The 12,352-nt window shown below is 62.5% G+C and overlaps 2 non-coding genes across 2 annotated transcripts; both read left to right on the top strand.

Moving 5' to 3' along the window:
* The first annotated feature begins 3,955 nt into the window (after positions 1-3,955).
* Positions 3,956-4,074, top strand: LOC131868852 (5S ribosomal RNA). The gene has a single exon (XR_009367272.1). It is a non-coding gene; the product is annotated as a 5S ribosomal RNA (ribosomal RNA).
* A 7,804-nt stretch (positions 4,075-11,878) lies between these two features.
* Positions 11,879-11,997, top strand: LOC131868851 (5S ribosomal RNA). The gene has a single exon (XR_009367271.1). It is a non-coding gene; the product is annotated as a 5S ribosomal RNA (ribosomal RNA).
* Positions 11,998-12,352: the final 355 nt, after the last annotated feature.

The following is a 12,352-nucleotide window of genomic DNA, read 5'->3' as shown; positions in this document are numbered from 1 at the left end:
ACGATATTTTAAAATTTCCGTTCTGAAAGATAGTGAAAAAAACGGAACGCGGGTGCCATCTTGAGCCCTTCCTGGTGCGCAGCCCAGGCAAGTTGTGCGCACCAAGGTGCCCACCCTGGCGGAGGATCGCGCCCGGGGCAAACCGGGCTCCGACTTCGTGCACTGCATGGTGCCCACCAAGGCGCGCAACCCAGCCAAGGTGCCCACCGCAGCGAAGGTGCACGCGAGGTGCACACCCGGGGCAAACCGGGCTCCGACTTCGTGCACGCCGCACCTTGGAGCACACTTCAGAGCGCTCCTTGGTGCGCACCAGGGCGCGCAACCCAGCCGAGGTGCCCACCCCGGCGAAGGTGCACGCGAGGTGCGCACCCGGGGCAAACCGGGCTCCGACTTCGTGCACGCCATGGTGCCCACCGCGGCGAAGGTGCGCACCCGGGGCAAACCGGGCTCCGACTTCGTGCACGCCGCACCTTGGAGCACACTTCGGAGCGCTCCTTGGTGCGCACCATGGTGCCCACCAGGCCGCGCAACCCAGCCAAGGTGTGCGCACCAAGGTGCACGCGAGGTGCGCACCCGGGGCAAACCGGGGTCCGACTTCGTGCACGCCGCACCTTGGAGCACACATCGGGGCGCTCCCGGGTTCGCACCGGCGTTGCGCACCGTGGTGGGCACCTCGGAGCACACCAAGGTGGGCAGCGAGGTGCGCACCTTTGATGCGATGCCTTCACTAATTTCCATAAAAGGCAAAAAAAAAACGAGATTTTAAAATTTCCGTTTTGAAAGATAGTGAGAAAAAGGGAATGCTGGTGCCATCTTGAGCCCGCCCTGGTGCGCAGCCCAGCCAAGGTTTGCGCACCAAGGTGCCCACCCTGGCGAAGGTGCGCGCCCGGGCAATTAACCCAACTTCCAACTTCGCGCGCGCCAGGGTGGGAGCGCACCCAACAACCGGGCCTGGGAAGAGCCAATGCGAGAAACCCCACCAAACTCTCTGACAAAAAAAGAGGGGGCGCTCCAGTAACCCCGCTTCGGAGCGCACCCTGGGCAAACCCAGCCAAGGTGCCCACCCCGGCCAAGGTGCAGGCGAGGTGCGCACCCGGGGCAAACCGGGCTCCGACAACGTGCACGCCGCACCTTGGAGCACACTTCGTAGCGCTCCCGGGTGCGCACCTCAGAGCACACCAAGGTGGGCAGCGAGGTGCGCACCTTTGATGCGCTGCCTTCACTAATTTCCAGAAAAGGCAAAAAAAAAAGGAGATTTTAAAATTTCCGTTTTGAAAGATAGTGAAAAAAACGGAACGCGCGTGCCATCTTGAGCCCGCCCTGGTGCGCAGCCCAGGTAAGGTGCCACCCTGGCAAAGGTGCGCACCCGGGCAATTAACCCTACTTCCGACTTCGTGCGCGCCAGGGTGGCAACCGGGCCTCGGAAGAGCCAATGCGAGAAACCCCACCAAACGCTCCGACAAAAAAAGAGGCGGCGCTCCAATAACCCCGCTTCGGAGCGCAGCCGGGGCAAACCAAGCCAAGGTGCCCACCCCGACGAAGGTGCACGCGAGGTGCGCACCCGGGGCAAACCGGGCTCCGACAACGTGCACGCAGCACCTTGGAGCACACTTCGAAGCACTCCCGGGTGCCCACCGGCGTTGCGCACCGTGGTGGGCAGCGAGGTGCGCACCTTTGATGCGCTGCCTTCACTAATTTCCAGAAAAAGGCAAAAAAAAATGAGATTTTAAAATTTCCGTTTTGAAAGATAGTGAAAAAAAAGGAACGCGGGTGCCATCTTGAGCCCGCCCTGGTGCGCAGCCCAGGCAAGGCATGCGCACCAAGGTGCCCACCCGAGGTGCACACCCGGGGCAAACCGGGCTCCGACTTCGTGCAGGCCGCACCTTGGAGCACACTTCGGAGCGCTCCTTGGTGCGCACCATGGTGCCCACCAGGGCGCACCCGAGGCAAACCGGGCTCCGACTTCGTGCACGCCGCACCTTGGAGCACACATCGGAGCGCTCCCAGGTTCGCACCAGCGTTGCGCACCTTTGATGCGCTGCCTTCACTAATTTCCAGAAAAGGCAAAAAAAAACGATATTTTAAAATTTCCGTTCTGAAAGATAGTGAAAAAAACGGAACGCGGGTGCCATCTTGAGCCCTTCCTGATGCGCAGCCCAGGCAAGTTGTGCGCACCAAGGTGCCCACCCTGGCGGAGGTGCGCGCCCGGGGCAAACCGGGCTCCGACTTCGTGCACTGCATGGTGCCCACCAAGGCGCGCAACCCAGCCAAGGTGCCCACCGCAGCGAAGGTGCACGCGAGGTGCGCACCCGAGGTGCACACCCGGGGCAAACCGGGCTCCGACTTCGTGCACGCCGCACCTTGGAGCACACTTCAGAGCGCTCCTTGGTACGCACCAGGGCGCGCAACCCAGCCAAGGTGCTCACCCCGGCGAAGGTGCACGCGAGGTGCGCACCCGGGGCAAACCGGGCTCGGACTTCGTGCACGCCGCACCTTGGAGCACACATCGGAGCGCTCCCGGGTTCGCACCAGCATTGCGCACCTTTGATGCGCTGCCTTCACTAATTTCCAGAAAAGGCAAAAAAAAGAAAAAAATGAGATTTTAAAATTTCCGTTTTGAAAGATAGTGAAAAAAACGGAACGCGGGTGCCATCTTGAGCCCGCCCTGGTGTGCAGCCCAGGCAAGTTGTGCGCACCAAGGCACCCACCCTGGCCAAGGTGGGTCACGGGGTGGGTCCTAGGGTGGGTAACGGGGTGGGTACTAAGGTGCGTGCCAAGGTGGGTCATAGGGTGGGTGCCAAGGTGGGCACCAGGGTGGGTGTGCACCAACCCTAGCCAGGGTAGGTCACGGGGTGGTTGTCGGGGTGGGCGTCAAGGAGCCAAGGTGGGTGGCAAGTAGCCAAGTTGCGTGCCAAGGTGGGTGTCGGGGTGGGTGCCAAGGATCCAAGGTGGGTGCCAAGGAACCAAGGTGGGTGTCTGGGTGGGTGCCGAGGTGGGAGCCAGGGTGGGTCCCAAGGTGAGTGCAAAGGTGGGTGCCAGGGTCAAGGTGAGTGCCAATGTGGGTTCCAAGGTGCCAGGGTCAGGGTGAGTGCCAATGTGGGTTCAAAGGTGCTAAGTTGGGTGCGAGGTTGGGTGCGAGGGTGGGTGGGTGCCAAGGTGTGCTAGGTGGAAGCCCGGGTGGGTCGGCATCCCATGGGTGTCGAGTTGGGTGCCTGATGGGTGCTTCTTGTCAAGTTTTAGTCGTCGGGACTCATTTCGAGCCTTAGAGGTCGTTTCTTGTCCGGTTGCCCTGTCTTCGACCTGGGAACCCAATTTTGGTCCTCGGGTCCCATTTTTTTTTGTCTCGCATCCCACTTTTGGCCTGTGGCCTTTTCGGGGTCGATTCTCGTTTTGGGCATCAGAGCATGTTTCTTCTCCTAAAACCCAATATTTGTTTATTAAGTCTCGGAACACATTTTTGTTCTCGTGGACCCATCATGGGTCTTGGAACGCATTTGTGGTCCTTGGGTCCCATTTTGCATCCCGAAACTTGTGTTTTGGTGCTTGATCCCTATTTTGGGTGCCCACCTTGCACCAAGTGCGCACCCGGGGCAAACCGAGCGCCTTGGTGCACCGGGGCAAGATCGAGCGTGCACCCGAGGCGCCCCGAACATGCACCAAGGTGCACTCGGCCCACATGTGAGCGCAGGTCGTTGCGCCCGAGGTGGTGTGTGGGCACCGCGTTGCAGACGGGACACTGCACGCACACGACGCCCCCTCCAGGTGCACGCACGTAGGCCGGGCCGGGTGCACACCCGACGCCCTAGCAAGGTGCGCGCACCCGGGCAGGGCTCACACTTGGCGAACGGGGCGCACTTCGCGAGGGAGGGTGTGCACCTCGACGGGGGTGGGTGGCCGGGGTGGATTCGCACGTGGGTCGCGGTTTGCTAAGTACACACTGCGACAAGCTCATAACGGGTGCGATCATACCAGCGTTAGTGCACCGGATCCCATCAGAACTCCGCAGTTAAGCGCGCTTGGGCCGGAGTAGTACTGGGATGGGTGACCTCCCGGGAAGTCCCGGTGTTGCACCCTTTTTTAGTTTTTCGCCGGGCGTCGCAATGCTATTTGAATAAACCTTTTGCCCGTTTGCGTTCTCGTCGGGGCCGGGCCGGGCCGGGGTGCGCTGCCCGCACTACCGCGCGCGCGGGGGCGACACCGAGCGCGCACCCGAGGCGCCCCGAGCACACAGGCCACGGTGCAACCCGGGCGTTGTGCGCGCACCCCGGTGCGCCCGAGGTGCTGCGCGCGCACCCAGGTGAAATCGGTGTGCACCTCGGCCAGTGCGCGCTCGGTCGAGTCGCGCACGTTGGCCAAGGTGCACGGTGATGTTTCTTACTCTAAGGTTCCGCACCAGACGCCCGGGACAGGTGAGCGAAGCTGGGCGGGGCCGGGTGCGCGGCCGGGGCAGGTGCACGCAGCTGGAGAGAGCTTTGGAGCACACTTCGGAGCGCACCAATGATGCGCTCCATTCAAAAGTTTCCTGAAAAGGCAAAAAAAGTTGAGATTATAGAATTTCCCACTTGAGAGATTGTAAAAAAAAAAAATTTAAAATGAAGGAAACGCGGGTGCCAAGGTGTGCGCAGCCCAGCCAAGGTGTGCGCACCAAGGCGCCCACCCTGGCGAAGGTGCACGCAAGGTGCGCACCCGAGGCAAACCGGACAATTAACCCAACTTTCGACTTCGCGCGCACCTTGGAGCGCACTTCGGAGCGCTCCTTGGTGCGCACCAATCTTGGGCACCTCGGAGTGCACCATGGCGCCCACCAAGGTGCGCACCCGGGGCAAACCGAGCTCCGACTTCGTGCGCACCTTGGAGCGCACGAAAGGTGCGCACCATGGCGCCCACCAAGGTGCGCAGCCCAGCCAAGGCGTGCGCATCAAGGTGCGCACCCTGGCGAAGGTGCGCACCCGGGGCAAACCGAGCTCCGACTTCGTGCGCACCTTGGAGCGCACAAAAGGTGCGCAACCCAGCCAAGGTGTGCGCACCCCGGTCAAACCGAGCTCCGAATCGTGCGCACCAGAGGTGCACGCCATCGTGCGCACCTTGGAGCACACTTCGGAGCCCTCCTTGGTGCGCGCCGATGTTGCGCACCTCGGAGCGCACCCGGGGAAAACAATGCAATTAACCCGACTTTCGACTTCGTGGGCACCTCGGAGCGCTCTCGGGTTCGCACCTCGGAGCACACCGAGGTGCGCACCTTTGATGCGCTGCCTTCACCAATTTCCAGAAAAGGCAAGAAAACATTGAGAAGGTGTGCGCACCGAGGTGCCCACCCTGGCGAAGGTGCACGCGAGGTGCGCACCCGGGGCAAACCGGGCTCCGACTTCGTGCACGCCGCACCTTGGAGCACACTTCGGAGCGCTCCTTGGTGCGCACCAGGGCGCGCAACCCAGCCGAGGTGCCCACCCCGGCGAAGGTGCACGCGAGGTGCGCACCCGGGGCAAACCGGGCTCCGACTTCGTGCACGCCATGGTGCCCACCGCGGCGAAGGTGCACGCGAGGTGCGCACCCGGGGCAAACCGGGCTCCGACTTCGTGCACGCCGCACCTTGGAGCACACTTCGGAGCGCTCCTTGGTGCGCACCATGGTGCCCACCAGGGCGCGCAACCCCGCCGAAGGTGCACGCGAGGTGCGCACCCGGGGCAAACCGGGCTCCGACTTCGTGCACGCCGCACCTTGGAGCACACTTCGGAGCGCTCCTTGGTGCGCACCATGGTGCCCACCAGGGCGCGCAACCCCGCCGAAGGTGCACGCGAGGTGCGCACCCGGGGCAAACCGGGCTCCGACTTCGTGCACGCCATGGTGCGCACCGCGGCGAAGGTGCGCACCCGGGGCAAACCGGGCTCCGACTTCGTGCACGCCGCACCTTGGAGCACACTTCGGAGCGCTCCTTGGTGCGCACCAGGGCGCGCAACCCAGCCGAGGTGCCCACCCCGGCGAAGGTGCACGCGAGGTGCGTACCCGGGGCAAACCGGGCTCCGACTTCGTGCACGCCGCACCTTGGAGCACACTTCGGAGCGCTCCTTGGTGCGCACCATGGTGCCCACCAGGCCGCGCAACCCAGCCAAGGTGTGCGCACCAAGGTGCACGCGAGGTGCGCACCCGGGGCAAACCGGGGTCCGACTTCGTGCACGCCGCACCTTGGAGCACACATCGGGGCGCTCCCGGGTTCGCACCGGCGTTGCGCACCGTGGTGGGCACCTCGGAGCACACCAAGGTGGGCAGCGAGGTGCGCACCTTTGATGCGATGCCTTCACTAATTTCCATAAAAGGCAAAAAAAAAACGAGATTTTAAAATTTCCGTTTTGAAAGATAGTGAGAAAAAGGGAATGCTGGTGCCATCTTGAGCCCGCCCTGGTGCGCAGCCCAGCCAAGGTGTGCGCACCAAGGTGCCCACCCTGGCGAAGGTGCGCGCCCGGGCAATTAACCCAACTTCCAACTTCGCGCGCGCCAGGGTGGGAGCGCACCCAACAACCGGGCCTGGGAAGAGCCAATGCGAGAAACCCCACCAAACGCTCTGACAAAAAAAGAGGGGGCGCTCCAGTAACCCCGCTTCGGAGCGCACCCTGGGCAAACCCAGCCAAGGTGCCCACCCCGGCCAAGGTGCAGGCGAGGTGCGCACCCGGGGCAAACCGGGCTCCGACAACGTGCACGCCGCACCTTGGAGCACACTTCGTAGCGCTCCCGGGTGCGCACCTCAGAGCACACCAAGGTGGGCAGCGAGGTGCGCACCTTTGATGCGCTGCCTTCACTAATTTCCAGAAAAGGCAAAAAAAAAAGGAGATTTTAAAATTTCCGTTTTGAAAGATAGTGAAAAAAACGGAACGCGCGTGCCATCTTGAGCCCGCCCTGGTGCGCAGCCCAGGTAAGGTGCCCACCCTGGCAAAGGTGCGCACCCGGGCAATTAACCCTACTTCCGACTTCGTGCGCGCCAGGGTGGCAACCGGGCCTCGGAAGAGCCAATGCGAGAAACCCCACCAAACGCTCCGACAAAAAAAGAGGCGGCGCTCCAATAACCCCGCTTCGGAGCGCAGCCGGGGCAAACCCAGCCAAGGTGCCCACCCCGACGAAGGTGCACGCGAGGTGCGCACCCGGGGCAAACCGGGCTCCGACAACGTGCACGCAGCACCTTGGAGCACACTTCGAAGCACTCCCGGGTGCCCACCGGCGTTGCGCACCGTGGTGGGCAGCGAGGTGCGCACCTTTGATGCGCTGCCTTCACTAATTTCCAGAAAAAGGCAAAAAAAAATGAGATTTTAAAATTTCCGTTTTGAAAGATAGTGAAAAAAAAGGAACGCGGGTGCCATCTTGAGCCCGCCCTGGTGCGCAGCCCAGGCAAGGCATGCGCACCAAGGTGCCCACCCGAGGTGCACACCCGGGGCAAACCGGGCTCCGACTTCGTGCAGGCCGCACCTTGGAGCACACTTCGGAGCGCTCCTTGGTGCGCACCATGGTGCCCACCAGGGCGCGCAACCCAGCCAAGGTCTGCACACCAAGGTGCCCACCCCGGCGAAGGTGCACGCGAGGTGCGCACCCGGGGCAAACCGGGCTCCGACTTCGTGCACGCCATGGTGCCCACCGCGGCGAAGGTGCACGCGAGGTGCGCACCCGGGGCAAACCGGGCTCCGACTTCGTGCACGCCGCACCTTGGAGCACACTTCGGAGCGCTCCTTGGTGCGCACCATGGTGCCCACCAGGGCGCGCAACCCAGCCAAGGTGTGCGCACCAAGGTGCACGCGAGGTGCGCACCCGGGGCAAACCGGGGTCCGACTTCGTGCACGCCGCACCTTGGAGCACACATCGGAGCGCTCCCAGGTTCGCACCAGCGTTGCGCACCTTTGATGCGCTGCCTTCACTAATTTCCAGAAAAGGCAAAAAAAAACGATATTTTAAAATTTCCGTTCTGAAAGATAGTGAAAAAAACGGAACGCGGGTGCCATCTTGAGCCCTTCCTGGTGCGCAGCCCAGGCAAGTTGTGCGCACCAAGGTGCCCACCCTGGCGGAGGTGCGCGCCCGGGGCAAACCGGGCTCCGACTTCGTGCACTGCATGGTGCCCACCAAGGCGCGCAACCCAGCCAAGGTGCCCACCGCAGCGAAGGTGCACGCGAGGTGCACACCCGGGGCAAACCGGGCTCCGACTTCGTGCACGCCGCACCTTGGAGCACACTTCAGAGCGCTCCTTGGTGCGCACCAGGGCGCGCAACCCAGCCGAGGTGCCCACCCCGGCGAAGGTGCACGCGAGGTGCGCACCCGGGGCAAACCGGGCTCCGACTTCGTGCACGCCATGGTGCCCACCGCGGCGAAGGTGCGCACCCGGGGCAAACCGGGCTCCGACTTCGTGCACGCCGCACCTTGGAGCACACTTCGGAGCGCTCCTTGGTGCGCACCATGGTGCCCACCAGGCCGCGCAACCCAGCCAAGGTGTGCGCACCAAGGTGCACGCGAGGTGCGCACCCGGGGCAAACCGGGGTCCGACTTCGTGCACGCCGCACCTTGGAGCACACATCGGGGCGCTCCCGGGTTCGCACCGGCGTTGCGCACCGTGGTGGGCACCTCGGAGCACACCAAGGTGGGCAGCGAGGTGCGCACCTTTGATGCGATGCCTTCACTAATTTCCATAAAAGGCAAAAAAAAAACGAGATTTTAAAATTTCCGTTTTGAAAGATAGTGAGAAAAAGGGAATGCTGGTGCCATCTTGAGCCCGCCCTGGTGCGCAGCCCAGCCAAGGTTTGCGCACCAAGGTGCCCACCCTGGCGAAGGTGCGCGCCCGGGCAATTAACCCAACTTCCAACTTCGCGCGCGCCAGGGTGGGAGCGCACCCAACAACCGGGCCTGGGAAGAGCCAATGCGAGAAACCCCACCAAACTCTCTGACAAAAAAAGAGGGGGCGCTCCAGTAACCCCGCTTCGGAGCGCACCCTGGGCAAACCCAGCCAAGGTGCCCACCCCGGCCAAGGTGCAGGCGAGGTGCGCACCCGGGGCAAACCGGGCTCCGACAACGTGCACGCCGCACCTTGGAGCACACTTCGTAGCGCTCCCGGGTGCGCACCTCAGAGCACACCAAGGTGGGCAGCGAGGTGCGCACCTTTGATGCGCTGCCTTCACTAATTTCCAGAAAAGGCAAAAAAAAAAGGAGATTTTAAAATTTCCGTTTTGAAAGATAGTGAAAAAAACGGAACGCGCGTGCCATCTTGAGCCCGCCCTGGTGCGCAGCCCAGGTAAGGTGCCACCCTGGCAAAGGTGCGCACCCGGGCAATTAACCCTACTTCCGACTTCGTGCGCGCCAGGGTGGCAACCGGGCCTCGGAAGAGCCAATGCGAGAAACCCCACCAAACGCTCCGACAAAAAAAGAGGCGGCGCTCCAATAACCCCGCTTCGGAGCGCAGCCGGGGCAAACCAAGCCAAGGTGCCCACCCCGACGAAGGTGCACGCGAGGTGCGCACCCGGGGCAAACCGGGCTCCGACAACGTGCACGCAGCACCTTGGAGCACACTTCGAAGCACTCCCGGGTGCCCACCGGCGTTGCGCACCGTGGTGGGCAGCGAGGTGCGCACCTTTGATGCGCTGCCTTCACTAATTTCCAGAAAAAGGCAAAAAAAAATGAGATTTTAAAATTTCCGTTTTGAAAGATAGTGAAAAAAAAGGAACGCGGGTGCCATCTTGAGCCCGCCCTGGTGCGCAGCCCAGGCAAGGCATGCGCACCAAGGTGCCCACCCGAGGTGCACACCCGGGGCAAACCGGGCTCCGACTTCGTGCAGGCCGCACCTTGGAGCACACTTCGGAGCGCTCCTTGGTGCGCACCATGGTGCCCACCAGGGCGCACCCGAGGCAAACCGGGCTCCGACTTCGTGCACGCCGCACCTTGGAGCACACATCGGAGCGCTCCCAGGTTCGCACCAGCGTTGCGCACCTTTGATGCGCTGCCTTCACTAATTTCCAGAAAAGGCAAAAAAAAACGATATTTTAAAATTTCCGTTCTGAAAGATAGTGAAAAAAACGGAACGCGGGTGCCATCTTGAGCCCTTCCTGATGCGCAGCCCAGGCAAGTTGTGCGCACCAAGGTGCCCACCCTGGCGGAGGTGCGCGCCCGGGGCAAACCGGGCTCCGACTTCGTGCACTGCATGGTGCCCACCAAGGCGCGCAACCCAGCCAAGGTGCCCACCGCAGCGAAGGTGCACGCGAGGTGCGCACCCGAGGTGCACACCCGGGGCAAACCGGGCTCCGACTTCGTGCACGCCGCACCTTGGAGCACACTTCAGAGCGCTCCTTGGTACGCACCAGGGCGCGCAACCCAGCCAAGGTGCTCACCCCGGCGAAGGTGCACGCGAGGTGCGCACCCGGGGCAAACCGGGCTCGGACTTCGTGCACGCCGCACCTTGGAGCACACATCGGAGCGCTCCCGGGTTCGCACCAGCATTGCGCACCTTTGATGCGCTGCCTTCACTAATTTCCAGAAAAGGCAAAAAAAAGAAAAAAATGAGATTTTAAAATTTCCGTTTTGAAAGATAGTGAAAAAAACGGAACGCGGGTGCCATCTTGAGCCCGCCCTGGTGTGCAGCCCAGGCAAGTTGTGCGCACCAAGGCACCCACCCTGGCCAAGGTGGGTCACGGGGTGGGTCCTAGGGTGGGTAACGGGGTGGGTACTAAGGTGCGTGCCAAGGTGGGTCATAGGGTGGGTGCCAAGGTGGGCACCAGGGTGGGTGTGCACCAACCCTAGCCAGGGTAGGTCACGGGGTGGTTGTCGGGGTGGGCGTCAAGGAGCCAAGGTGGGTGGCAAGTAGCCAAGTTGCGTGCCAAGGTGGGTGTCGGGGTGGGTGCCAAGGATCCAAGGTGGGTGCCAAGGAACCAAGGTGGGTGTCTGGGTGGGTGCCGAGGTGGGAGCCAGGGTGGGTCCCAAGGTGAGTGCAAAGGTGGGTGCCAGGGTCAAGGTGAGTGCCAATGTGGGTTCCAAGGTGCCAGGGTCAGGGTGAGTGCCAATGTGGGTTCAAAGGTGCTAAGTTGGGTGCGAGGTTGGGTGCGAGGGTGGGTGGGTGCCAAGGTGTGCTAGGTGGAAGCCCGGGTGGGTCGGCATCCCATGGGTGTCGAGTTGGGTGCCTGATGGGTGCTTCTTGTCAAGTTTTAGTCGTCGGGACTCATTTCGAGCCTTAGAGGTCGTTTCTTGTCCGGTTGCCCTGTCTTCGACCTGGGAACCCAATTTTGGTCCTCGGGTCCCATTTTTTTTTGTCTCGCATCCCACTTTTGGCCTGTGGCCTTTTCGGGGTCGATTCTCGTTTTGGGCATCAGAGCATGTTTCTTCTCCTAAAACCCAATATTTGTTTATTAAGTCTCGGAACACATTTTTGTTCTCGTGGACCCATCATGGGTCTTGGAACGCATTTGTGGTCCTTGGGTCCCATTTTGCATCCCGAAACTTGTGTTTTGGTGCTTGATCCCTATTTTGGGTGCCCACCTTGCACCAAGTGCGCACCCGGGGCAAACCGAGCGCCTTGGTGCACCGGGGCAAGATCGAGCGTGCACCCGAGGCGCCCCGAACATGCACCAAGGTGCACTCGGCCCACATGTGAGCGCAGGTCGTTGCGCCCGAGGTGGTGTGTGGGCACCGCGTTGCAGACGGGACACTGCACGCACACGACGCCCCCTCCAGGTGCACGCACGTAGGCCGGGCCGGGTGCACACCCGACGCCCTAGCAAGGTGCGCGCACCCGGGCAGGGCTCACACTTGGCGAACGGGGCGCACTTCGCGAGGGAGGGTGTGCACCTCGACGGGGGTGGGTGGCCGGGGTGGATTCGCACGTGGGTCGCGGTTTGCTAAGTACACACTGCGACAAGCTCATAACGGGTGCGATCATACCAGCGTTAGTGCACCGGATCCCATCAGAACTCCGCAGTTAAGCGCGCTTGGGCCGGAGTAGTACTGGGATGGGTGACCTCCCGGGAAGTCCCGGTGTTGCACCCTTTTTTAGTTTTTCGCCGGGCGTCGCAATGCTATTTGAATAAACCTTTTGCCCGTTTGCGTTCTCGTCGGGGCCGGGCCGGGCCGGGGTGCGCTGCCCGCACTACCGCGCGCGCGGGGGGCGACACCGAGCGCGCACCCGAGGCGCCCCGAGCACACAGGCCACGGTGCAACCCGGGCGTTGTGCGCGCACCCCGGTGCGCCCGAGGTGCTGCGCGCGCACCCAGGTGAAATCGGTGTGCACCTCGGCCAGTGCGCGCTCGGTCCGGCCAGTGCGCGCTCGGTCGAGTCGCGCACGTTGGCCAAGGTGCACGGTGATGTTTCTTACTCTAAGGTTCCGCACCAGACGCCCGGGACA

The sequence above is a fragment of the Cryptomeria japonica genome, unplaced genomic scaffold (assembly GCF_030272615.1).
Source record: "Cryptomeria japonica unplaced genomic scaffold, Sugi_1.0 HiC_scaffold_222, whole genome shotgun sequence".
Lineage (NCBI taxonomy): Eukaryota > Viridiplantae > Streptophyta > Pinopsida > Cupressales > Cupressaceae > Cryptomeria > Cryptomeria japonica.
This window is presented reverse-complemented; position numbering and strand designations above follow the sequence as displayed.